The following is a 27,346-nucleotide window of genomic DNA, read 5'->3' on the forward strand; positions in this document are numbered from 1 at the left end:
TAATTACATTGGCTAGGACTTCCAGTATGATGTTGAAAAGCAATAGTAAGAGGGGATATCCTTGCTTTGTTCCTTATCTTAGTGGGAAAGGCTAGAGTTTTTCATTGAGTAGATGTTATCTTTAGGTTTTTTTGTTTGTTTGTTTGTTTGTTTTGTAGATACTCTTTGTGGAAGCTCCTTTCTATTCCTAGTTTACTAGTTTATTGTCATGAATGGGTGTTGGATTTTAGCAAGTATTTCTTCTGCATCTATTGATATGATTATGTGGTTTATTTTTCTTTTTCAGCCTGTCGATGTGATGTTTATTACATTATTTGATTTTTGAATATTGATCTAATCTGGCATTCTTGGGATAAGTCCCACTTGTTCACGGTGTAAAAACTTTTTTTATACATTACTGGATTTGAACTGCTAATATTTTGAGGATTTTTGCATCTATGTTCATGAGAGATATTGGTCTGTAGTTTTTTGTTTGTTTTTAGTATTAATGCAATGTCTGGTTTTATTATTACAGTAATGCTGGCATACAGAATAAGTTAGGAAGTAACCCCTCTGCTTCTTTATTCTGAAAAAGATTGTAGAGAGTTGATAGACTTTCTTCTTTAAATGTTTATAGAATTGACCTTAAATCCATATGGGCCTGGCACTTTCTGTTTTGGAAGGTTATTATTTGTTGATTCATTTTTAAAATAGATATAGCACTATTCATACTGTTTATTCTTGTGTGAGTGGTAGATTGTGTTTTTCAAGGAATTGGTCTATTTCAACTAGATGATTAAATTTGTGGGCATAGAGTTTTACATAGTATTCCTTTATTATCTTATTAATGTCCACGGGATAGGTAGTGATGCCCTTGTTTTATCTGTGATATCAGTAATTTGTTTACTCTATTTCTCAATTATACTGGCTAAAGGCTTATAAATTTTATTTCTCTGTATTAAGAATAAACTTGATTTTGTGATATTCTTGTTGATTTCTTGTATACCATTTCATAGATTTCTGCTTTTATTTTATTAGTATTTTCTTTTCTTTTGGTTACTTTGGATTTCTCAGATCTTTTAAAAAAAAATGTCCCAAGGTGGAAATTTAGGTGATTGATTTTAGATTTTATTAATATATTAATTCACTGCTATATATTTTCTTTTAAGAACTACTTTCTAGGGATCTCTGGGTGGCTCAGTGATTTGGCACCTGCCTTAGGCCCAGGGCATGATCCTGGAGTCCCAGGATCAAGTCCCACGTCCTGGTCGCTGCATGGAACCTGTTTCTGTCTCTGCCTCTCTTTCTCTCTCTCTCTCTCTCTCCTGTCTCTCTCTGTGTCTCATGAATAAATAAATAAAATCTTAAAAAAAAAAAAAGAACTACTTTCTCACATCCCATAAATTTAAGGTTTGTTTTCATTTATGTTTAGTTCAAAATATTTTCCAGGTTTCCTCGAGATTTCTTCTTTGTTGCATATATTATCTAAAAGTGTGTTGTTCATGTCTAAGTATTAGGAATTTTCCAGTTATCTTTCTGTTATCAGTTTCCAGTTTAATTCTACTGTGGTCTAAGAATAGAAATGAATGTCTCTTCTTTTAAAATTTTTAAAATAAAAAAAACTAAAAATAAAATTTTTAAGGTGTGTTTTATGGCCCAGAACGTGGTCTATCTTGGTAAATGTTCCTTATGATCTTGAGAAGTATGTGTATTCTCCTTTTGTTAGATGACATAGTCCCTAGTTGTCCATTATTATATCCAGTTTTTCTTGCTGAATTCATATTTGTCTTTAATGATCTTCCTCTTGCTGAATCTGTCCATTGCTGATAGACAGGAATTGAAGTGTCCAACTGTAATAGTGGATTTATCTATTTCTCCTTGCAGTTCTATCAGTTTTTGCCTCGTGTGTGCTGACACCCTATTGTTAGGGAGATACATATTAAAGATCGTTGTGTTTTTCTGACGAATTGACACCTTTATTATTATATAATAATACTTTACCCCTGAAAACTTCCCTGTCTCTGAAGTCTGCTATATCTGAAATTAATATAGTTATTCCTGCTTTCTTTTGATTAGTGTTATGGTATGTCTTTACCCATCCATTTAATTTTTAGTCCATATATGTCTTTATATTTAAAGGGAGCTTCTTGTAGACTACATATAGTCAGGTCTTGTTTTTTTGATGACTCTGATAATCTGTTTTCTTTTTTTTTAGATTTTATTTATTTATTCATGAGAGACACAGAGAGAAAGGCAGAGACATAGGCAGAGGGAGAAGCAGGCTCCCCACTAATCAGGGAGCCCCATGCAGGACTCAATCCTCGGACCCCAGGATCACACCCTGGGCCTATGGCACACGCTCAACCACTGAGCCACCCAGGCGTCCCATAATCTCTGCTTTCTTGGTGCAATTAAATCATTATGTGTAGAGATTATTGATAAAGTTGGAGCACTACAGTGTTTGTTACTATTTTCTATTTGTTGACCTATTTGTTTCTATTTTTGTCTTCTACTCTTTTTCTACCTTTTGTAGTTTTGAGTATTTTACATAATTCCACTTTCTCTTCTTTCTAACCATCTCAGTTTTACTTCAAGGCATGTGGCAACAGTTTCCCTTATCTTTAATTTTCTGAAAAAAAACTTTATATATCCATTATTTTTGAAAAATAATTTTTCAGATACAGAATTGCAGGTTGCTGGGTTTTGTTTTGTTTTTCTCTCAACACTTTAAATATTTCACTTCACTTTCTTCCTATTTTTAGGTTTCAAAGTAGAAGTTGGATGTAAGTCTTATTTCAGTCCTCTATATGTAAGATTTTTTTCTGCCCTCTGGCTTCTTTAAATTTTTTTATCTTTGTTTTTTTGTAGGTTGAAAATGATGTACTTCAGTTGAGTTTTTTTGGCATGTATCCTACTTGGTGTTTTCTGAGTTTCCTGGATAAGTGTGTTTGTATCTGTCATGAAATGGAGGAAATTGTTAGTTATTATTATTTTAAATATTTCCTTCCTTCCTTCCTCTTCTCCTTTTGCTATTTCTATTATGTGTATGTTACACTTTTGGTAGTTGTTTCACAGTCCTTGGATATTTTGCTCTATTTATTTTTTTCTGTGCTTTTCAGTTTTAGAGGTTTCTGTCCAGATATCATAAAACTCAGAGATTCTATCCTTAGCTGCATCATCTATTAATAAGCCCATTAAAGGCATTTTTCATTTCTGTTCTCTTCTGTTAGAAGAGTATTTTTTTTTCCTCTAGCATTTCTCTTTGTTTTTTTTTCTTAGAATTTCCATCTCTCTTTATATTGCCCATTTGTTCTTGAGCTGTCTACTTTACCCATTAAAGCCCTTATCAAATTGATCATAGTTGTTCTAAATTCCAGGCTGATAATTTCAACATTCCAGCCATACCTGAGTCTGATTCTATTGATTATCTCTTCCAACTTTGTGTTTTCCCTTTTGTATATCTTTATATATATGTATATATATTTATATTTATATATAATTATTATATATATTAGCTGGGCATAATATATTGGACAAAAGGAACTGCTCTAAGTAGAACTTTAGTAATGTGGTGGCAAGGTGTTGGGGAGAAGGGATATTTTATAGTAATAAATATGTTTCAGTCTTTTAGTGAGTCTGTGACTTTGGACTATGACGTGCACGTGATTATGAGTTCTCTTCTACTTCCACATTAGGTTGGATGGTATGTCTAAGTGGGCAGAGTTTGAGTATTTCCTTCTCCCAGATCAGTTAAATTCTGATAAAACCGACAGGTTAGGCTCTGGTTCAGTAGTTCCTCCTCAAGGCTGGCCTTATTAAAAAGAACAGAATGCTCAGGTTTATTTCTAAATGGTTCCTTTTCTTTTTCTCCTACTAGAAGCACGAGGGGATATTTCTTCAATATTCACTGTAAGAACCTGGTAAAGATTCAGGAGGTAAAACTCACAAATTATGAGGTACCCAGATGACTGGGTCTCCCTGCAGCTTTTAACCCTTAGAATTGTCCACACTAGTCTCCAGCCATTCATCAATTATAGTCTCAAGTTTCCTTCCCCCAGCCTGGTTCCTGCGAAGCTTGCACTTTACATTGTGATTCTCTGGGTACACCTGTCTCTCTCCGATTTTTGGAACAGCAATTTTCCCTGTGATCCTGCTTCTCTAACAGATATAAGATTGTTGATTTTCCAGTTTCTTTAGCTTTTTGTTGGTAAAATGGAATGATGACTTTCAAACTTCTTACATGCTGGACCATAATCCAGAAGTTCTCATTTATATTAGCATTTCTTTATCATAGTACATTTCAAGTTAGCAATACAAAACTCAATCATAGTGAATTCATCACTGCAGATTTGGAAATAGAAGTAGTTCTTGAACTTTTATAAACAATTTACAATAATCATGGAACTGAATGATTAAAGGCAAGTTTGGAAGATAAAATTGTGTAATTCAGTTTTTTTATTTTTTCAATGAGGAAAATGAAGGACAAAGGGATTAAGAGATTTGCCTGAAGTCTGTAACAAAATTTTTGTCTAACTCTGACATAATGTTCCTAATTTGATGTTCACCCTATTACAAAATGCATACTTTGTTAAGTTTTTTAAATAAAATCTCTTTTTTTGTAAAATAAAATCTTGACTATTTTTAAAACACTTTGACATTACCAGAGTCAGGAGTTGATCTGCCTTATAAATATAGAAGATAGAAAAACCCAAAGGCAAATATTAAGTTTACATATAAGCATTACCCCATTGCAGCTTTTAGTCAACCACCTTGAACTTTTCTATTGGCATCCTTAATATCCCCATGGATGTCAGGTTATATGGTCAACTGGCATGTCAGTTTGTAGTACTAATTACAAGAATGTTGCTAATGAAAGGTAGATACATCCAACTATCATAGCCTATATTTTATACACTTGACTTATCTAACTTTATGGTTCTGATTCGATGTTCGTTCAACATATTTTGCCTTGCTTTAGTTTTATCTGCAGGAGGGGATAAGAAGATTGTATAGGCATCCAGTCTTCTAGCACAGCTATTTTTTTTTTCATTGTGACTGAATAAATTATTACTTTTCTGTGTAAAGATTCTTTCAGGTACTAATTTTTGGGAATATTTCGTTGCGTTTCCAGAGTTGGGTCACGCCCTGCATAAACACACTGCACATTCTTTATCATAGCACCTCCTGTATTTTGGTATTTGTTTATTTACTTGTCACCTCCATTAAACTGTTTCTTGAAGACAAGAAATATCTATTTGTTATTTTATTACCTGTGTATAGTATATGGTGGTATTACTGGTTCTGGTTCAAAACCTAGCATGTAATAATTTCTCAATAGATATTTAAATGATGAATGACTTACTGGCTGACTTCTATGTTCTAGAAATATAAAGTTTCCAGAAAACTAGTATGACATAGTCAATATCTCATTTAAATTTTTTAAGCATAGCAATTGTTACATAGTAGCAATTGTAGATAACCAATTCGTGATGCATATCTTAAAGTTGTAAAGAGGAAAAGTTATTATTGCACTTTAGTAGGTAAAAATAATATTAGCCAGTTCAATGTTTATTTTCAAAGAGTATGCATTACATTTTAAATACTTTAATGTAATAAGATTAATTCTGTGGGCCATGTACTTCAATAATGGAAAGCTTTTCCCAGAAAAATGGAAACTGGATGTACTTTTCTTTGTCAGATCCTTGGTTATCTTTGATACGCAGGTATATGACCACTTTTTTTTTTCTTTTTACCATAAAGGTATAGTAATTCAAAATATCAAGCCAACAAATCCTTGCTTGTTGGTCCAAAGTGGCATTACATTCTTCTACTGACAACAACCCATGAATCTATACTACCCTTTACAGATAATTTTTTAACCATATCCTCTTACTTCACTATCTGTACTGCACAGTATAAGCTAAGCATCACAAAATATAAAAATGAACAGAAATGCACACTTTCATATACTACAAAATCCAGTTTGTGTGCCCTATTTCTCCTATTTATTTTGTCTTCTGCTTAGAGAATTTAGTTTATTTCTGGATGACAACTTTTTTTTCTGTTTTATTCGACTCTATCTCTGTCATCATAAAGGACCTTCTTTTCACTGAGTTTAAATTCCTCCATTATAGACATTTATGAACTTATGAATGTACAAGAACTGCTACTGCTTAGTGAGAACTATTCATGATAATACATAAATAATGACTACTAACAGCAGGAGAATAAGACGAAGAATATCTAATCATTGTATCAGGAACCTTGTCAGTATATATTCTGTGTCAATAACTAAACACCTAATGCCTGATTAGAAAATGAAGCAGATCACTTGGCATGGTTGACATTGTGATTATCATCATCAAAAAATTTGGCAGCTTTTTCTTGTTCTAAGCTAGTCCCTGAATACTATATTAATCCATAAAGCCTATCAGAGCCCTATTCAGTAAGAAATTGCTTCACTGTACTAATATTTGTCCTGTGGCCTGAATTCTGGTATGAATCTATACAATATACACTGGCTAGTGCTTCTGAGTTCATGCTGCTCTTCAGGAGCTCAGATGCAGAATATGATTATATGGGTCAGCTATTTGAGATTGATTTGTTGTTCATGATGTCCATGTGATCCAGTATCTTATTAACATTATTACTGAATGTTCAATAAACAAGACATTTACTGATGGATCCTAAAACTCATGATGCCTCAGAACACACACTTCACTAATTCTAATAATGAATCTAATGACTAAAATAGCAAAAATTTCTATTGCTAGCTTCTAAAATGGAATAATCTTGGCTTTCCTAAAGTTTCAGGGCCTAAATTACACTCTCTACCACTTCTGTGATAACTGTGTAGAATAATAAGAAACACTATGAAATGAAATATTTTACCCACAATAGAATCCTTTCTTCCACTAAATAACTCATTAGCTCATCATTGCTTTAGCAGCTTGTTTCTCTAGGAAAGCATGCTGCCTTTGTATGAAGAACATAGTCTGAGAAAACATGTAACTATTACATTATTATTTGATTGCAAGTTCTACAATAGGTTCTCACTCATTTTCTAAATACCTTGCTGCTCTATACCTAAAACATGCATAAAAATTTAGATGTGTCTATTAATCCAGAGACCTAATAAAAACATCTGTGAGCTCATAAATTCTAAGGTTTGAACTTTGCCGGTTCTTTAGATATATTTGTGAGGAGGAAAATATATCACACAAGCAATTTATTGCAATGTCTGCCAATTTAAAAATAGCTATCACTTATATTTAGTATATAATATTTTCTATCTCAAATAAGAGTAATATATGTCACTTATTTTATTATATGTATATTTCTTTTTTTATTTCTCCATTTTATTATTCAGGATAGCTAATATTCTACAGTTTCCACAATCACTCAATTAGTCAATAGGAAATTATTCCTCCTAGGGGAAATATAGGGTTAAGTTCCTGAGAGACTGCTCACATTTTCATCAACCAGCTTTGTTTTATATGTGTTTCTGCTTAAAGACACCTTATTTAATATACCCTACAACAATATTGCATGGTCTTGAGCCAATGATTTGGAGGTCATTTGTATTATGTAGGTTCATTTGCCAATATCTTCATAAAACAAGCCAGTCTTTTCAAGAATTGAAAACATTCAGAAGTTTTGCCCCTGTGCACATGCATGTGAATGACTGAAAGTACTCGCAGTACTAATTTGGGAATTATAAATAATTTTTTGTGAGTTGGCAAATTCACATACATGGAATCCATGAATAATGAATTATTTCATTTTTCATAAATAATGAATTCTGGTTTGAATTTCACTGTGAATAATTTTACTGGTTTTAACTTTGATACCTATTTCTTAACTTCAGTTTGTCCTGGTCAACTTCTGAGAGTCCAAGACAAATGAATTCCCTTTCCTTTCCTTCCCTTTCCTCTTCAATGTTTACCCAACATGGTTCCCCTCTACGAAAATATCCCTTTCCAGTGTTTTCAGTTAGAGTTCAGTATGACAAACAGAAGAATTATTGTTGGCTCTCTCAGACTTTGGATTTCAGATTTTATGTTGGAACTTGAAAGCTGGAGTGCAGACAGAAAAGAAAAATAGACAAGGAAGGAAAGATGAATAAAAAAGAAAGCAAAGATAAACTGGGAATCATTTAAAGACTGGAACCCACAAAGGTTAACTGGAACCTATTTTAGTTATCATTTCTTCTGACTATGGTGAGATTGTTGTCCTACATGAGAAGCTACTATCCCTCTTCATGGAGGTAAACACACATCTGACCCAGGATTCATAGAAGCCGAAAGAGGAGCCAGGGGAATGTATATCAGCTGCACATATGTTGTTGCCTCATTCCCACTTCCTGGCTATACAAATTTAGCCAGCAGAAAGCAACATGTGTGAGCTCACAAGTGCCCAATGACCTTACTGTACCTTTTGCACATAAAGATTAATAGACTTGATGCTTCATTTCTTTCCTCCAAATCTTTGCAAAAATGTGTCTTATGGACTGCTTTTGTCAAAAAGCATACAGGTAAGGCTGTTCCAGGAAAAGTAGTTCAGCTTTGCTATATTAACATATTATAAAGTCCATACAGTCCACATTTTATCACTTAGTACCCATACATATCTCTTTAAACACACTAATTTCAAATAAAAAGAATAAATAAAGTGATACTTCTCCCTAATATGATACAACTTTTCCAATGACTTTAATCATAGGACTTAAGGGTATCAGGAGACCTCTCAGGGAATTACCTGTCTTCTAGACATATTATTCTGAGTCCTCACTGTGTACTAGCAACTCACTATTCCCTTGATTGTTAGAGGTCTTGGGTGGAAGCATTGCAGACAGGGACATTCCATGCCTAGGGTAAATGTCTACCTAGTGAGAACAAAATATTGCCTCTTTTCACCAGTTGATTTGGCTGCTAATCCCAGGGAATGGTGCCATAACAGGGGCTAAGTATTGGGTTCTGCTATGGGTATACTGGTATTGAGCAGTGGCTATAACCTGTTCTGCTCTGATGAGTGGAAATCCTATATTCTGTTTCCATTATAACTTCTACTATGCTGCCATGGTCACTTTTTAATGAATCAATTAGGCAATTACAGGATTGGCTGGGAGCAGGATGACTAACTTTCAGAGTAATGGTCACCTATTTTCCTCCATAAAACCTACAACTACTTGACATACCATATTTATTTGTCTATTGGTATTTATTGGCTCTTTCCCCACATTAGAACTGCATCGGAGGTAGGGTTTATTCACTATTTTGTTCACTGACATATTCCCAGGACATGAAAAAAATCTGAAATACTATATAAACTAAAAAGAAAAAATTATAAGATGAAGTAATACTTAAACTTTATAAAGACATTGGGGTGATCAAATCATTACCATCCTGTGATTAACATGTCTAATAGAAGACAAGACTAATTTTGTCTGAAGACGGTAAATTATAAAAAGAATCAACTGGAAATTCTGTTTCTTACCAATGCAATAACTGAAGTTAGGAAATCAATATATAGTATTAATTAAGTTGTAGAGACAAGAGGATTTATGGATTAAAAGATCATTAGAAAACACCCAAGCTAAATCATACAGATAAAAGCATGGCAAATGCAGAAGAGAACAGGATAGAATGAAATCAGCACAAAAACAATATCAAAGTGTTAATGACGGGATCCCTGGGTGGCGCAGCGGTTTAGCGCCTGCCTTTGGCCCGGGGCGCGATCCTGGAGACCCGGGATTGAATCCTGGAGCCTGCTTCTCCCTCTGCCTGTGTCTCTGCCTCCCTCTCTCTCTCTCTCTGTGTGTGACTATCATAAATAAATAAAAATTTAAAAAAAAAAAACAAAGTGTTAATGACTAAGAATTTCCTTTTACTGACAAAAGCACATCAATATACATATTCAGAAAGCATTATGGAACCCAAGCAGGATAAATATATGGAAAAGCACATCTACACAAATTGTGAGAAAAGTGCTGAAAACCAAAGAAAGAGGAAAAAATATCACAAGTAGCCAGATAAAAAAGACAACTTTGAAAGGAGCAACAATAATATGGACAGCAGATTTCTTAGCAGAAACTGTTGGGCCCCAAAGAGAAATAAAGCTGGATGCATACTGATGGATACTTTGTAAAGCTATGGTAACAGTCTGTAAAGATGCAGTAGTAGGTAAGCATACCGAAGGAACAGATAAGTTATACCCATACATATACAATTCCTTGATTTATGAGAAAGGTGTCATTACTGTGCACTTGGGGAGAATAATCTTTCCAATAAACGATAGAGTCAATTAGATGTCCATATGGAAACTTAAAAGAATAAAAAAAATTATAGATGAATTTTACATCAAAATGTGAAACATGAAGCTAATAAAGCTTTTAGAATAGATGTGGGAAAATGTCTTCATGAATTGGGATAGTAAAACATTTCTTTAAAAGATACAGGAAATGTAAAAAAATTGGTAAATAGTACTATATTTATTAATAACTTTTGGGTTGTCAAATGATACTGCTATGAGTAAAAAGCAAGTCTCTGAGTTAGAGAAGTTAATTGCAATATATGTATCCCAAATAAATTATAATTTATTTCATAATTAAGTCTAGAGAAGCAATAGACCAAAAGAAAAAGGAAAAAGAGTAAGTACTTCACATACACTTATACACACAAGGATATATATACCTTTGTCTCTCTCTCTCATATATATAATCTGTGTGTCTTTGTTAGGGAAGTGCAAGGTAAAATTATGATGAAATGCTGTTATTCACACAAAAAGTGGCTGCCGTGCTTTGAATGTTTGTCCCTCCATGCATCTACTCAATTTCACATAGTGAAATCCAAACCTTCGAAAGTGAGGGTATTGGTAGGTAAGGACTTTGAGAGTGGTTAGATCCTGAAGGTGGCACTCTTGTAAATGGGATTTATACTCTTACAGAAAAGATCCCAGGGAGCAACCTAGCCAGTTCTACTAAGTGAATGCATGAGAAGAGCGCTCTATGAATCAGGAAAATGGGTTCACCAGATCATGTTGGTGCCTTGATCTTACACAATTAAACATTCCAGTCTCTGGAACTGTAAGCAGTAAATTTTTGGGTTTTGTAACCTACTTAGTCTATGGTATTTTGTTCTAGCAGCCCAAATGAAATATGACAGTGGCTAAAATGAGAGAAACTAGGATTTAGAGAAACTGATTCTCTTCTACACTGATTTAGGAAAGTTAAATTGATATTTTAGTAAATAATTGCCAATATCAATCAAAGATGGATGAGCTCATATCTTATGACCTAGCAAATCAACTTGTAGGCATATACCTAACAGGAATGCATATATATGTTGAGTGAAAGCCATACATATCATTATTGATAGTAGCATTATTCATTGTAACCCCAAAGTTAATATAACCAAAATATCTATCGATGCCAGGGTAGATAAATCATGGAAGATTCTTTCAGTGAAAACCATACAGTACTGAAAATGAACTTTGCATTCTGTACATCATAACAAAAATAGACCTCCCAAACATGATTATAAGTGTAAGAAACCAAACATAAGAGAGTGAATTCTCTATATTCCATAATTATAAATTTCAAAAATTTCCACAACTGATCTATGGTTATTGAGATTAGGATGATAGTTACTTTTGATGAAGCACAGTGAGCAGTAGTAGGCACAAGGGAGGCTTCTGGTAATGTTCTATCCTACCAGGTCCTGGCATAATCACTGTTAATTTTGTAAAAAAATCTTTGATTAGTACATTTATTATCTTTGCATGTATTTTATGCATTAAATATATCAACTTCTTTCTTTTTTTTTTTAACATTTAAGTCTTTTAAACTAAAAATGCCATCCTGTGCCATAAGAAACTCAGATATACAGTTTAGAGAGGTATTTTTAAATTATGTATTAACAAGCATTGTTGACAATAGACCATGAGAACAAGTTGAGAAAGCAAAGCCTATTTCAATGATTAGTGTAAAGTAGATTTTCTAAAGTTAATTATGCCTGGGAGTTTAAAATATTGGAAGAACAAAAGATGCTTTATTTTCTTAAAATTAAAAAGATTGTCAACTACTGTTACTTCTTAAATTAATACAATGCCTGGGAAAGTTCCTACACATGTACTGTAAGGGTGATAACTAATTAAAAATAAGAACCTTAATTCTCCCTCCTGGAAATAAGAGAAGAGATGACTCCCAGCTCCCTTTGCTTTCTCTCTTTTCTTACTTAAGAAAACCTGTAACTTCTTTTCCTGTTTCTTTGAAATGTATGTAAATTTTAAAAGCAAAATAAGACTTATTATGTCTGTGTTGCAACTCAAGAATGCCTTTCTCCAGGGTCTGGAAATCACCTCATTAAAATGTAATCATTAAGAAAGTACTCTTATTACCCAGTTTTCATAGGAGGATAGAAGCTTAGTAACTTCAATAAGCTACTGGTTCCAAATCTACCTACCTGCTGTCATAAAGATGTGAGAAGTTTATTTATTTTTATTTTTTATTTTTGGATAAAGGCAATTAGCAAACATAGATGATCACCCCAGTGAATTTAAGATTGACAAATGGTGTTGTCAAGTTCTCTTTACTTGAGGACTAGTTTTGTTTATCTTGAGAACATGTATGTAATGAGCTGTATCTGCTTGGCTATATAAAAGTGTAAAATTTGTTTCTGCCTTTGCAGTCTTTTAGCAGATTGTCTGTGATGCACATCACACTCTGGTTTAATTCTAATTCGATAACAAAAGTGGTTTCTTAATCTTATGCTTTTGTGGAGAAATTATCTGTTTGGTAGAAGATTTTGTTTTTAATTATATCTCTCCAACAATGCACACATATGGTATAACTATATATGGCTATGAACTATATATGGATATGAACATATATCCATATATATTTGAGATAACTTCTATCTAAAAGAGTCTTTCAAACTTCAGCCTTTTTTAACAGCCTTTACATCATAGTCACTGTAATGTCATTTTTTAACTTTCTTCATTAAATATTGTTTTAAATTTTTTATTTTTATGAAATATCTCATTTTAAAAAGGAATGCAAACAATTTTGAGTGCAATAGAGTTCCTTATGAGAAAAATATCCATAGTGTAATTTCATGTGTTAACTTTAATCATGGACTTTGTGGCGTCAGAAAAATTACCACATAACAAATGAATGAAAAGAGGTAGAATATATTTTAATGAATTTCGAAAATAATAAAAAGATTAATTTAAGAATATTGGAGTTAACTTTGACACCTGAGAGGACAAAATGAGCCAAGGTTGTTTCAAGGGATGGTAATGGCATGTGTTTTACTATGAAATCTGTTCATGCCAAGTGGTATGGCGATCCAGACATTCCTAAGCATCATTTCAACACATTCATCCCTGATTACTAAAGAAGTTGAGAATAAATAGGAGGAATCATTGTAAGTTCATTAAACCTTTTGCCAGTGTGGTATATACCACTAATATATATATATATATATTTTTTTTTTTTGGCCATATAACATTGTGGAGAAGGTAGATATCCAAAATACTTGGTGAGTGGTACTAATGACCACAGTAATTACTAAATTTCATCTTTCTAAAGAAGAGATGAACCAATGATTATTGGATTTTTAATGGAGAGTACAAAATCCCTTGAATGAGCTTATAATAGAAGCAGTTTTAAAAAGCAGTCTTATTGGGCACCTGGGTAGCTCAGTTAGTTAAGCATCTGTCAGGTAGTGATCTCATTGGTTGTTGGATAAAAACCTGCCTCAGGATCCTCACTCAGTAGGGAATCTGCTTAAAACATTCTCTCCCTTTCCCCTCCCTCTGATCTCTCTCTCTCTCTCAAAATAAATAATCTTTAAAAATTAAAAAAAAAATAAAAGCAGTCTTATTTTCACATTTTAAAGTGTACCACTAAATCTAATGTTAGTTTTAATCTCATTAAATTCAAAATATTAGCTTTTCCTCTTTCTGCACAACCTGACCTCCATGAACCCCAGCCAGTGCTCTCATTGCTACCTCAGTGTAATGTACCTCAGTGTAAGTGGATGCATGATCTATTTTTCATTCCCCTCTTACAACCTACATTACCAAACCCTCATCTAATGATTTTAGCTCCTCCAAGATCAAACTGAGTCAAGAGATTTCAGAATCAGCATAAAGATCTATTAATTTAGCTTTTAAAAAAAGTTTATATGTGACAGAGAGAAAGAGAGTGAGCATGAGTAGGGGGAGAGGCAGAGAAAGAGAAAGAGAAAGAAACAGACTTCCTGTTGAGGAGGGACCCGGACTTGGAGCTCAATCCCATTGTGACCTGAGTTGAAGGCAGATGCTTAACTGACTGAGCCACCCTGGCGTCCCAGACTTAGCCTTTTTAAATTTGTATTTCTCTCTTGGCTAAGTCACATACATTTTTAAAATGCTAGCTCTTTTAAGAGTATATAGATTCTTTCAAGGTCAATTAATGGAGAGTCTTCTGACCTTTTTTTCTTTTTTTCTTTCTTTCTTTTTTTATTTTTCCTCCCCTGGACTTTCTAACCACTTTCTAACATAGCTATTGTATTCTCCAACTGACTTTTGTCATACTCCCTCAGCTTTGATACAGTAGTGATTTTCTTACCAATGCTAATACCACAAGATGGTTCTCTTGGGTAATATCTGACCATGAAAACTGAAACTCAGTTGCCTTTCATTGAATAAAGTGTGGAAACTCAACCCCTTTCCCACTACCTCAGAAAGCAACTGGTCCTCTTTATAATTTTATTGTCACTTAGAGATATTCAAGTCAGCATCTGCTGAAGGTGTCAATCTCTACGACTCTCCTCCAAACGTCAGAGGGTTCTTGTTAATTCTCTCAAGAATCTCTCAACTTCCTATTCCAATAGTTACATGGCCTAGACATCTGTCATGAATTCAAGTAGACTGTGAGATGTTTATTTTTCTTCTTATAACCATCAAAATTTGTATTACCGCTTCTTTAGACTCCCTTTCAATTGGCTTGAATTATGGGAGATAGTCTTTTTCTTTCCTCCATAATTTAGAGAGAGAAGAAAAACCACTAGAGTGGTTATGGGTTTTGGAATTCTTTTTAAAGAAACTCTTCCTCTACTAAATCACTAGTATTCTCTCATATAGGCTATTGAGGTTGATGATCACTGGACCATTTAGCTACCTGTTAGTAAGTCCTTTGAGTATGTGGCTCTGTTTCTTAGAAAGTGGGAACATAAATCATTAATCATGTCTTGCTTTGAACCTTTAATTGAAATTCTTAGAGAATAGGAAAACCCCTTTTATACTCCATTCCATTTGAAAGACATATAACACAGTCAAGAAGTGTCAATTACACCAGGCACATCTATCTTCTCGAAGAAGACTAGGTCATGAAAATGTGCTATCTTGCATCAGGAAGTCGTATATAGGAGAAAGTGGACCTTGATGCTACTGTGTCACTTATTTTTGTGATTGTGTGTGTGAGATTGTTAGATAATCTCTTAAAGGGCTGGTAACTTAGGCATCAAAACTCTATTCATTAATAACACATAAGTTTTTTGCCTCTCAAACAATATTGACCAGTTTTCAAGAACCCTTATTCTAAACAGTGCTAGAAGTAAAATGAAAATATTTGTAACTCCTCACTTCACATTAAGCTGCTGAGTTTAAGAAGAGTTAGATAATTTTTATTAAAAAAATTACTCATTTTCTTTGCCCCTTAAAGTAGTATTGATGAAGAACATAACTCTGATGTGGCCTGCCATCATGAAATGATTGTCATTTCAATTTTTTATGTGTCTATTCTCAGAGGATTGTCATGATCTCAAAAAAATGAGCATTAGCGGTGTTATAAATCCAAATGGAAATTGGTTTCAGTTTTATATAGAAGATGATAATCAGATTATAAATTCTGACCTCAACCTTAACCATGTGATAACTCAGTCCCTTTGACCTTGGTTCCCTTTGTGCTATTTCAACTAAGAATTCAGACTGCATATGTCTTCATGATTAAAAACCTGAAGAATGCTATAGCAATGAGAGATTTGTATATGTGAGATAAAAAATTTATTTTATCATATTTTTAAAAGTAGCTTTTTTTTCTCATGGGGTGATCATACATTTTATATATTTTTGTAATCATAGTGTGGTTAATACTGCTCCTAACTCACTGACTGAAGTTTCCAAATGTTTTATACGCAGTAGCCAAAAATCAAAGTTTAGCCCAGTCTATGAAAATATTTCTATTTTTCCTGTTACCTTAAAAAATGTCTTTTTAGGGCAGTCCGGGTGACTCAGCAGTTTAGCGTGGCCTTCAGCCGAGGGCCTGATCCTGGAGACCTGAGATCAAGTCTGATGTCGGGTTCCCTACATGCAGCCTGCTTCTCCCTCTGCCTGTGTATCTGCCTCTCTCTCTCTGTGTCTCTCATGAATAAATACATAAAATCTTAAAAAAATGTCTTTCTAAAAAATTATTTTTCCCCCTTTGCTACTAATATATAGTTGATGTATCAGTGACTTCTGTTGACTGAGGAGTAAGGATCAGTGGCCTGTAATTAGTAGATTAATAGTGGAAAGGAGAGAATTGCTTGGATTTAATTTGAATTTAATCTAAATTTTTTTATGTATATAAGTATATAGGTTACGTTTCTAATTTCTATAATAATAAAATCTCATACAACTATCCAAATGATTGATATGGATGAAATATAATAGAAAATCAGATACAGCAGCTTCACCTTTTTAAAGGAATTCTTTACCTTTCCCACATTTTCGTTTTTTTAATAGCATGCACTTAAGCACCTATTAGCATTTCTATTATCCACACTTGTTTCAGTACATTCGTATTACATCGACTTTGCTAAATTTCATTTCACACTAAGCTTGAGTTTTTCATATAGAAATTTAGTTCACAACTATCATATTTCAGTTTGGTTACAGTAAACCCTAAATGTTAAAAAGAATTGCTGAGTTTTTATTTTATGGTTCCATGCTCCCAATTTGTGCTCTTAGAACTTCTGAGCTGCTTAGATTTCACAGGTCGTTAGCATCATCATGAAAGCTCCTGCCACTGGCTATATCAAAGAGACATTTAATTAGTCAGAGATATTGAGGCTTTAAAACTTTGTCGTGCACATGTCTATGACTACTTGGAATAATTTTTTTATAGGAAGCACCTCTTCTGTAGAGGAATAGAACAAATATGGACGCAAAATTCATTGTTCAAATGGAGAAAATGCCATAGAAAAGAATTCATTATTGTTTTTATAGAAATCCAGTATTATATGTCACAATGAGTTTTTTTTTTAATATTGTGAAGTTTATACTTGCTAGTTGGAAGATTATCAATTTTAACAATTCATCCTTTGTACCTTTTGAAATAATCTCATCATTTCCGTGTGTACTAGATTCATTTTAGAGTATTTTCTCAATCTGCACTTTCCTAACTTTCAACAAAACTCTGCTCTATGAATTGCACTCTGGCAATTAAGTTTGTGCTATGAGATTTGCCCCCTGTCACAGTCGATTTGCCCAGATATCTGGTTGAAGTCAGGCCAATCCTAAACTTCTTATCTTGAATTTGGAATTGGTTCAGAGAAATTTCAGTTAGTCTCTGTAATGCCCTTAAACTGGTAAGTGTAACAAAACTTGGTTGAGATGACTTATTTGGCTGCGGGCATGCTAATCTTATCTATGTACCCAGGGAAAAGAGTGAAGCACGTATGTTGTAAAATACAGGCCAAAGAGACCATGTAGCTCAGAATTAAAGAGAGCCATCTCATTTTCTCATTTAAGAGCTCCTCATTCCTGTCACTAGTGAGATATAACTCTGCTTCCTGTATTGGCTTTCACATGGATAACCCAAAATGCTGACAATAAATTTTTTCCTCTCCACCCACTCTTTCTTTAATTGGAGTAAGTTTCTAATGTTTTCATTCAAAGGAGCTTTGACTACACCCTCATGGCTCAGTATAGAATGGTCAGTTTATTAATCAGGGTCTCTTATATGAGAACAATACTTGTAATGACAAGGACAGAGTTTACTTAGAAATAGACAATATTAGAGCTGAAAGGGACTCAGAGATCAACTAATGAAACTATCTTTTTTTCATCCCTCACACACAAGCAAGAAATTAAATCACAGAGGTACTAAATTAACTTTTTTTCTTTCTTCGTGCAATTATTTTTATCTCACCTTGGCTATAGACTAGTATTTAATAATTTTCATAGAATAAGATAAAATATTTATCTTCTTTGAGAACTAATAGAAATAACCTTTTTCATCTTGATTACATAGCTAATTTACAGTTTGATTTTACATGTTATTTACCTCTTTTGAATAACCATGGCCTTGATTATAAAATAAAAATATTAGTACCATTTCACAAATGGGGCGGGGCTGTGGTGAAGACAATGTGAATTGCTTATCAAAGGATAATATATAGTATGGTTACACAGTTATGACCAATGGAGTGATGGAAGGCAGGCAGAATTGAAAATTAATTAATCTTACAGCAATCCAAGAAAGGAAAGCAAAGGACAATAAAACTCTTTGGACCTCAGTTAGATCAGATCAAAATTGACAAATAAATGTGAATATACTACATGTACCAGGAGGACAATATCAGTCTAGCAAAATCTGTAGAGATTTAAATATATAAAAATATGTATTATATATATATATATATATATATATATATATATATAAAATTTAATTTTCCCACATGCTACCTTGAATCTCTGAAACCTGACACTTGTTGAATTCATCAGAGGTCATGGCAAAATTTGCTGTTTTTCTTAAATGAGAATGAAGAAATATAATGAAAGTTAGAACCACATGAAATAAAAAGCAAAACAGAATTTAAATGAAGGAAAGAAAAAGAGCTGCTATTGATATTTCTCTTTTGTCCCCCATAAGGGAAAAGGAAGAGATATAAAAGAGAATAAGATGACCCACACCCGACATTCCTCATATGCCATTTCAAATCTTTAGTATGTTACTGCATACTCCAGCCGGTTTGATGTTTACTTTGACTAGATTCACATAGGTGCGATCTGATATAGTTCTTGTTTACTGCCTTTGAGCCTCTCTGAGATCTTAGCATGGAATGTGTAAGGAACCATTTCTTCCTCAGGCATGAGCAATCCAGCCAGGGTGTTAATGCTACCTATGAAAAGACTACTCTTGACAAAGGCAGGATAAGAGTAAAAGATTTCTTTTTGTTCCCATGATAACTAGTTCTGATAACCACCGCATTAGGCTGTTAAACAAGATCCCAGGGGATTGAGCCCTGGTGGTAGATAGAAATGGCCACTTTAATAATGTACTCTATTATTGGCTTTTCCTCCCTTCCTCCTTTCTGTATTGCTGCCTTTATGCCTCACTTGAGCATATGGGATAACTTCCAAATAAAGTATTTTCAATAAGCTGTAGTTTCAGGCTCAACTTTCAGGGAAACCTAGACTGAGAAAGTTAGTACCTAAGAATAGGCCTAGGAAGCAGACAGTCCCATTTTAATTGTGGGACTGAATCATTTGTCCATTAGAGGAAAACTATGACCCCGTTGCTACCTGTAATAAAGATAAAGACAGTCCCTAGTAAACACTATCACAGTTACAGAGACTCTCATCTAGTGGGTTGAGGTAATATACATAGAAACTGAAGTATAGGTTATGAGGTAGTTATAACACTTGAACAGTGAGAAGAAATACTAATTATAAGAATTGGTTAATTAGAAGGCTTTGTTAACTGCTTAATAAGTTTTGGAAAAGAAAAGAAGTTTGGATCAGCCAACTATCAACCCAAGGCATGCTGTGAAACTCATGGGGCCTTTATGAATGCATTTAAGAGACCAGCAGGGATAATCAGGGCAAGAGTCTAATTGTAAAAGCAGGAAGATGTGAAAAGTGCTGGAATTACAGCTTTGGCAGGTCACTTATATTAGACTTAGGATTCTTATATTTAAAAAATGGGACATTACAGACTGGAATGAGACAGAGAGGTTGGTGGACATCTACATTTTCACCACCTACCACTAAGAAAGAGAGCATATTGTGGGATGCCTAGAGCTGGAAGGAAACATATCCCACATTTGAGAATACTACTCTGATCCATTTTAGAGGCCTCCACAGGCTGCAAATATTGATTGGAACTATTATGAGAAATTTGGGGAAAAAAAACAAACAACAAACAGGTTATGGTACAAGTGTCTTGACAACTCAGCCATAAGATCCAGCAAAGCTGAAACAGCTAAAGTAAAAGTGGCAAATAAGTATATAGTGTGGAGTCTCTGGTAGCCCAGTAGGAAATTCTCAGCAAAATTTCCTAAGGTTTTGGAGTAGGACCATCATGCTGCCAAAAAAACTTTTTTCTACTTATTTATTTATTTATTTATTTTTACTTTTTTCTATTTTTAAAAAAATAGCTCCTGACATGTTGTTGAGTGAACATAGAACTGTTCATCAGGTATAATCAGGTCTATTTAGTCATAAGGTCCAACAGGCACAACAGCTAACCATTCCATAGTAGAAGTGAATGTTAAAGTACAGGCAAGAACACGATCACAAGGCACATATATATTACCTAAAATTATAGCACTTTCATGGCACCGTCTTCTATGGTACACTGTCTTTCATGAATATCAGATCCACGTGTAATATAAGGGATCTTTCACAAGAGAACCATAAAATACCCTAAATACAGGCTCAGACACATTTATTTTGCTCTAAAAAATTCACTTCTGAGTTCTAGATCATGGAAAAAATATCAAATATGAAAAATCATCTCAGTGTTATTTGAAATCATGGGACATTTAAATTTTGACATATGTATGCTATAAGGCGATTTAATCAATTTAAAATTTCATGATTAAAAATGTATTTAAGAATATATATATAATTAGGGCAGCCCGGGTGGCTCAGCGGTTTAGTGCTGCCTTCAGCACAGGGCCTGATCCTGGAGACCTGGGATCAAGTCCCATGTCAGTCTCCCTGTATGGAGTCCGCTTTTCCCTCTGCCTGTGTCTCTGCCTCTCTCTCTCTCTTTTTTCTCTGTGTGTGTCTCTCATGAATAAATAAATAAAATGTTTAAAAAAGAATATGTATAATTAAAGAATTATAAAATTAAAAACAAATTAAAAATAACCTATGCTAAGAAAATTCGGAAACTCATGTTCTAAAATATTGATTGTGATTGTGCAAGAGAGATATACCTGAGTTGTATTTTTCATATTTCTAGTTTTTGTTTTATGCAAATTGTTTGGACATCATATTTATGATAAAAAACAAGTGCTCAAAAAATACAGTTAATAATATCTGTCACTAGAAAGGGAGAAATAGGCATAATCAGTCCAATCTTTTTAAATTACTATTTGTTTAAGCCCTATCTGACTGTTAGTAGGAACAGATCCATAATATTAAGCCCTAGTCCATGAGTGGCCAGCCTTTCTTTTCTGGAATAACTATAAAAAGCTGTTAAATTTATTCCTTTAAGAATTTATTTTTATAAAGAATTCTGCTGAATTGCCATCTGAGTTTATAAGAGAAGCCCTGAACTGCTTGCATAACAATTAATCTGGTTTGTATGATAATTCTGAGAGGCAAAAGTAGTAGGCCATCAGTATTGAAGTTGCAAAAGAAACTATAACATTAATATGAGCACAAAACAAGAGATTTAAGAAATACAAAACAAGTTCATAACTTAAAACAATTAAGCACTAAAGCACCATCAAAGAGAAAGAAAGACTGGGATTCTGGGCACCATAAATGAATTAAGGAAATAATACAACAAATTAATTAAGTATATGGCTCTTGTATAAAATGACCTGGGTTCAGCTCTGACACTTCATGTGTTTAAATAGGAAAGTTTCTTAACTGTTCTGAGCCTTGGTCTTTTTATTTGCAAAATTATGGTTAAGTGTAGTACTTGGCTCAAGAAACTATTTTCAACTATTTTCAAGATTAAACAAAAGAAAAAATTTGTGCCACTGCCTGGTATAGTTAATGATCAATAAATTTTAGCTGCTTTTAAAGATTTGTTTGGGTAGTATATCCAACTAAGATAAATCCTGGTACCTGAAGGCCTCTCTTCAGGCCTGAGTATGAATTACCCTTGATGGTTGGAGGTACAAGGTTCAAGACTATATTACTTCCCTCTTAGGTCAGAATCTCAGAAATTTTGATTGAGTACTAATTCTCAGAAAACAAAGTTTAATCTGTACGCACACGTCTTTCATATGTCCTTATAATGAATTAAACTGTATGTTGGGAAACATTCTTACAAAAATAGCTAATACAATTCTATAAATAAAGAATGAGTATAAAGCAAAGGTAAGGTTTCAATTATGTTGTTAAATTTCAGTTTCAGTAATAAGGTCTTAGAAAAAAAAGAGTGGGTATTCAATGTTTGATAAATTAATGGGTAGGTGAATAAATGAATGAATGAGTGAATGATTAAATGAATTAAGTAAGTGACCGGGGGGGAAAACAGTGCAGTGTGAATGCATCCTAAGTTTTATTCAACTGAGCAAAGAGTAGTGATTAATCTGTTGTTACAAATATATGGTTTATGAGCTCTTATTAAAAGATAAAGTACTAACCATGGCAATAGCCATAATACTTATGAATTCGTCTCAGAAAAATCCATTTCTCAGTGCAAAATACAACAAATGTATATAGACTCTGTGCTACTACAAGAAGTCTACAGAACTTCAAAAGCTTCCTGCCCCAAAAGCAACAAAAGGTTTCCTCACACAAAGCAAATATGTCCAGCTTGATAATAAGGTCATGAGCCTAACCCACTGAGCCACAAAATCTGAAGAAGAAATTCCTTAACAGTATCAGTATCCTTTTGAGTCAATGGCTGATATAACAAGATATGATGGAAAATGTCACATTGTTGAGATCATCTACTTAGTCACCTCTCAAATATTAGTTGACTTGTGGTCACACTGGATTAACCCAGATGAGAAGAAAGTGTGTTTTCCCCTTTTCTTTAAAGAATATTATAGCATTGATAATAAAATGGATAATCCTGTAGCAGTTTTTAACAAGAAATTCTCATATGGAATTTCTTGCAGCCACTTTTCAAAGGCAACTGTACATTTCCTACTCTTTTTTCTACTGGGAAAGGAAAAGTGTGATGCTACAAATATTTTCTTCTATCAGATTTACATGCTTCCTCTGAAATAAAATTTTAATAGGATGTTACACTTAGTATATTTTCTAACCACTGTCTGAGACAAGTGTTATAAGTATCTGACTAATTTGCATATTGCCAATTTAAAGACTAAGTCTCTTCTGGGTCAAAAAAAAAATTTTTTTTTTTCTTTGTCCTTTTGTTACTCGCACAGCCTCAGGCCCTTATGTCCCTGGCAAAACCAGACATTTCTCCCTATGGCCCAGATTTATTTGATTCAGCATTAGGGTAAACTCAGACTAAGACTTTTGTCCTTGGCAAAGAGGAATAGGGACTAGATATGTTCTTCTACCTAAGGTAAGACACTTGACAAAATATACAAGACAATGGACATCACACGATAAGTGTAAGTGATCTCTGAGAATTATGGAACAAAATATATAAGCCCAACTATTTGTTACAGCTTCCTACCTGGAGAGAGTTTGCAGGATGTAGTACAAGAATGAGGAAACTTGAAAGGGCCTGACAAATACTCTGAGTTGAAGAGACAGAGCTGAGGATCTGGGAAGACTAAACTAGAGTTCTTATAGTATCAGAAAGGAGAGAGCTACATGGAGAGAGAATTCCAGAGATCTGCAATGAGGCTGTTGAGTCTTCATATGGGTCTAGACTAGTACATCTATTTAAGGAAAACTACTTGAGGCCAGAGAAAGAATTATCTGAAAGGATTAGAACTGGCAGGAAAGGGATTTTTACACCAAACTTGAAATAATTATGATCTAACTAATGAGAGTAGAAAATCCCACAATTCACAAGACACACAGCATAACTTAGTAGTGAGACAAAACTCACCCTAGATCAAATGTTCAAATGTAATCCTGATCCTATATAACAAAGCTTAAAAGCAAGAACCAAACAATCCACCTGTTTGAAAATGAATACTTCCCAAAATAAAATTGACGAATATGCATAGTAATAAAAACTATCTAGCATGCAAAAGTACAATTTGCAATGTTTGTCATCAAATTAAAAAAAAAAAAACTATCAGCTTCCATAGGAACAGGAAACATAATGAGGAGAAAAATCAGTTAACCAAAACTGATTCAAATAACACAAATGATAGAATTAATTAACTAGGACATTAAAACAGCTCTAAGTATTGTACATTGCAAAAAGGGGAAACAATAAAGTAGAGACATGGAAAATATTTAAAATTATGTAGATCAAATTCTTGGAAACTGTAGTATCTGAGATGATAAATACCATAGATGGCATTAACAGCAGATTAGACAATACGGAAGAAAGGAATAGTAAAAATGAACATATGAAAATGGAAATTGGGAGTGGAAATAGGAGGCAGATGAAGAGAGGATTGTGTCTCAAAATTGAGAGGATATATTTTAAGGGTTGATGGAGTAACTTCTACTAAAACTTAAATAATATGTGGAAAAAGAGGTGGCTAATGGCTCTGGCTCCAAAGATTGCCAAAGACCATGTGTTAAGAAGATTCTAGAGTGAATGGGCACTGAGGAAGTACATCAGTTGTAGAGCTTGTTCATAGTTTTCCCAAGGATATTAAATATATATAAATTACTTATACATACAGATCTATAGACAGATTAGGAGCTTGTGGAACACTGGATCTTGGAAGGATTTTGATTTTGTTTTTCTTTTAAATTGCAGGTGTTTCTATAATATGTTTATATTCCTAATGAGTACAATCTAGAAAAGAGGGAGATACTGGTGATGCAAAAGGGAAAGGGTGAAGAACTATAAGAGCTAAATCTAAAAAGTCACAATGGAGTAAGATTCCAACTGTGGGTTATAGGTTTGACTTTTGATTGACTAGGGAACAAAGAATATGGGTAGTGATGCAGGTAGTTTGTAAATGTCAGCAACTCATGAACCTATACATTTAAAGGGTCTAGGTGACAAAATAAGAAGTACAATAGTTTATATATATTTTAGTGTTATATACAATAATGACTCCGAAAACAATGAACAATACTCTACCCCTTCTTTCATGAAAAGTAGCATCTATTTATTTGCTCACTTTTCGTTTTACATTACATTTACCATATCTGTTCTAGTATATATTAGGTTGGTGCAACTATTGCTTTGTTGATTTTTACCAAGTTTCACAGTGATTATTTCTGTTATTAGGGAACGTCCATTAAAAAAATAAATAAAGACCTATTTGAAAGTTTATGAACACATCCACATTGTACATAGTTAATATCTCCAACAAGAGAAAAAAAAAGCCTTAATGTTTCTACTTTGGGGCATAATTTAAAAGAGGGAGCAGAAAAAAAAAAAAGGAATGGGACTGAGGCTAATAAATACTATGAGTAAACTGTTGCATTTATTTTGTGGAGGATGCATAGAATGTGTCTTTAGCTAGTAAATTGTTCTTAAGAGATAAAGGTGTTTTGTTATTTTAAAAAAGTAATAATCATCAAATTTCTGAAAATCCCCTATATTCCCCATACTTACTTAAAATATGTTATTTATCAAATACTTTTGTTTGAAGTGTTTTTTTTCCCTTTCTTCCGAGTTTCTCTTGTAAAAAATAACAGTGGATTTCTGCTAATAAATTGAATAGAGCTTCATTATAATATATACCTTTTGAACTGTATGACTCAATATTTTAATACTTGATACTTTTAATATGTAATTGTTGCAGTAAAGATGAGTATTAATGTTAGTAGAGTCATATACTTACAGTGTCTGGGAATATGTGGTTATAGTTTTATGGAAGAAATTCTTTATCACTGTCTGCCAGCTCATAATAACTTAGTGTGAAAATTTAAAAATGTATAGAAATAATGAAGAGCCAAAAGAATGCCCCTGCAAAATAGCAGAATTGAATTTGGGAATTGATAAATAAATTATTTTATATATATATATATATATATATATATATATATATATATATATGAAACACTATACTTCAGGAAGAATGAAATAAATACTGATGCAACACCCCCCCCCCGCCAAATTAATGATTCTCACAAGCAAAATGCTAAGCAAGCAACCAATAACATAGAAAAAAGCATACATATCATTCCATGTGTGTCAGGTTCAAAAACAAGCAAAAAATTTAAAGCTTATATAACTAGTAATTGAGGAATAGAATTTCCTTACTTCACTTATGATCACACACACACACACACACACACACCTCTCACATATGCATACACACATTCATGCACGTATACATTCATGTATATACAACATATTACATTGGCTTGAGAGATAACTTTGATACTTGGAGAATATTTTTATTTCATTTAGCAGTGTTTAATGATTAAACCATAATGATTAAAATATAAATCTTTAAAATAATTTCTACTTTCAAGTAAAGAAATTTAATGTCTTCAGATATAAAAAGTCAGATAACTACATTGACCTTGATTTTCCAATATCTTCAACCTCAGAAATATATTCAAAATAATAAAACATTATTATAGCCTGTTTTATGCAAGTCTTAATGTTCACTATTTTATATCCAGGGAAAAAAGTTACAAAGGATTTATATTCTTTTTCTGTAAAAGCTCTAAGAATTATGTACTAAGTGATGAGAAATAAATTTACAAGGAATTAAAATGAGTAACAGATTTGTTTTATTGAAATATAGTTGTTTAGATTGTTGATATTGTTTGATGTGCAGCGTATTTCCCAAATACTGGGAGTGTGCACATTGTGTATATAGGGTTTGATTTATGTGGGGATATGTGAGGGTATGGTAAATAGAACCCAGTGTGATAGTTAATATGATAACTTTATAGTTTTTGTAAAGTTTGACATAAGCTTTTTATTAAAACTAACAGACTGTATAAATATCTTGAAAATAATTTTAAACTATCATCGAGAATATACATCTTAGGGGTGCCTGGGTAGTTCAGTCAGTTAAGCATCTGCCTTCGGCTCAGATCATGATCCTGGGGTCTTTGGATGATTGAGTCCCAAGTCAGGCTCCTTGCTCAGCATGGAGTCAGCTTTTCCCTCTCCTTCTGTCCCTCGTCTCCCTCCACATTCGTGCATGCTCTCTCTTTCTCTCTCTCTCTCTCTTTTTCAAATAAGTAAATAAAATCTTTTTTAAAAGAAGAATACATATCTTACAACTAATTTTGATATCTGATTCTAAAGTGTTAGAATTATCTGATAGAATAATATATTTGTACATAGAAAGAAAAACAATTTTGAAAGAATTGATAACTATAAAATGATTCTTTTTCTTTTAAATATTTT

At 33.2% G+C, this 27,346-nt stretch overlaps 1 long non-coding RNA gene across 4 annotated transcripts in view; it reads right to left on the reverse strand.

The window, feature by feature from the left end:
- Nucleotides 1-27,346, reverse strand: part of LOC144294226 (uncharacterized) — a 203,537-nt gene that overhangs the window by 55,521 nt on the left and 120,670 nt on the right. Inside the window, exon 5 of one of the 4 annotated variants that reach the window (XR_013361698.1) lies at nucleotides 11,600-11,708. The exons of the other annotated variants lie outside the window; for them this stretch is intronic. This is a non-coding gene — a long non-coding RNA (uncharacterized LOC144294226). Of the gene's footprint in view, nucleotides 1-11,599; nucleotides 11,709-27,346 lie in introns of those variants that run through there. 4 annotated transcript variants of the gene reach the window in all.

Source organism: Canis aureus, chromosome 2 (assembly GCF_053574225.1).
Source record: "Canis aureus isolate CA01 chromosome 2, VMU_Caureus_v.1.0, whole genome shotgun sequence".
Taxonomy (NCBI): domain Eukaryota; kingdom Metazoa; phylum Chordata; class Mammalia; order Carnivora; family Canidae; genus Canis; species Canis aureus.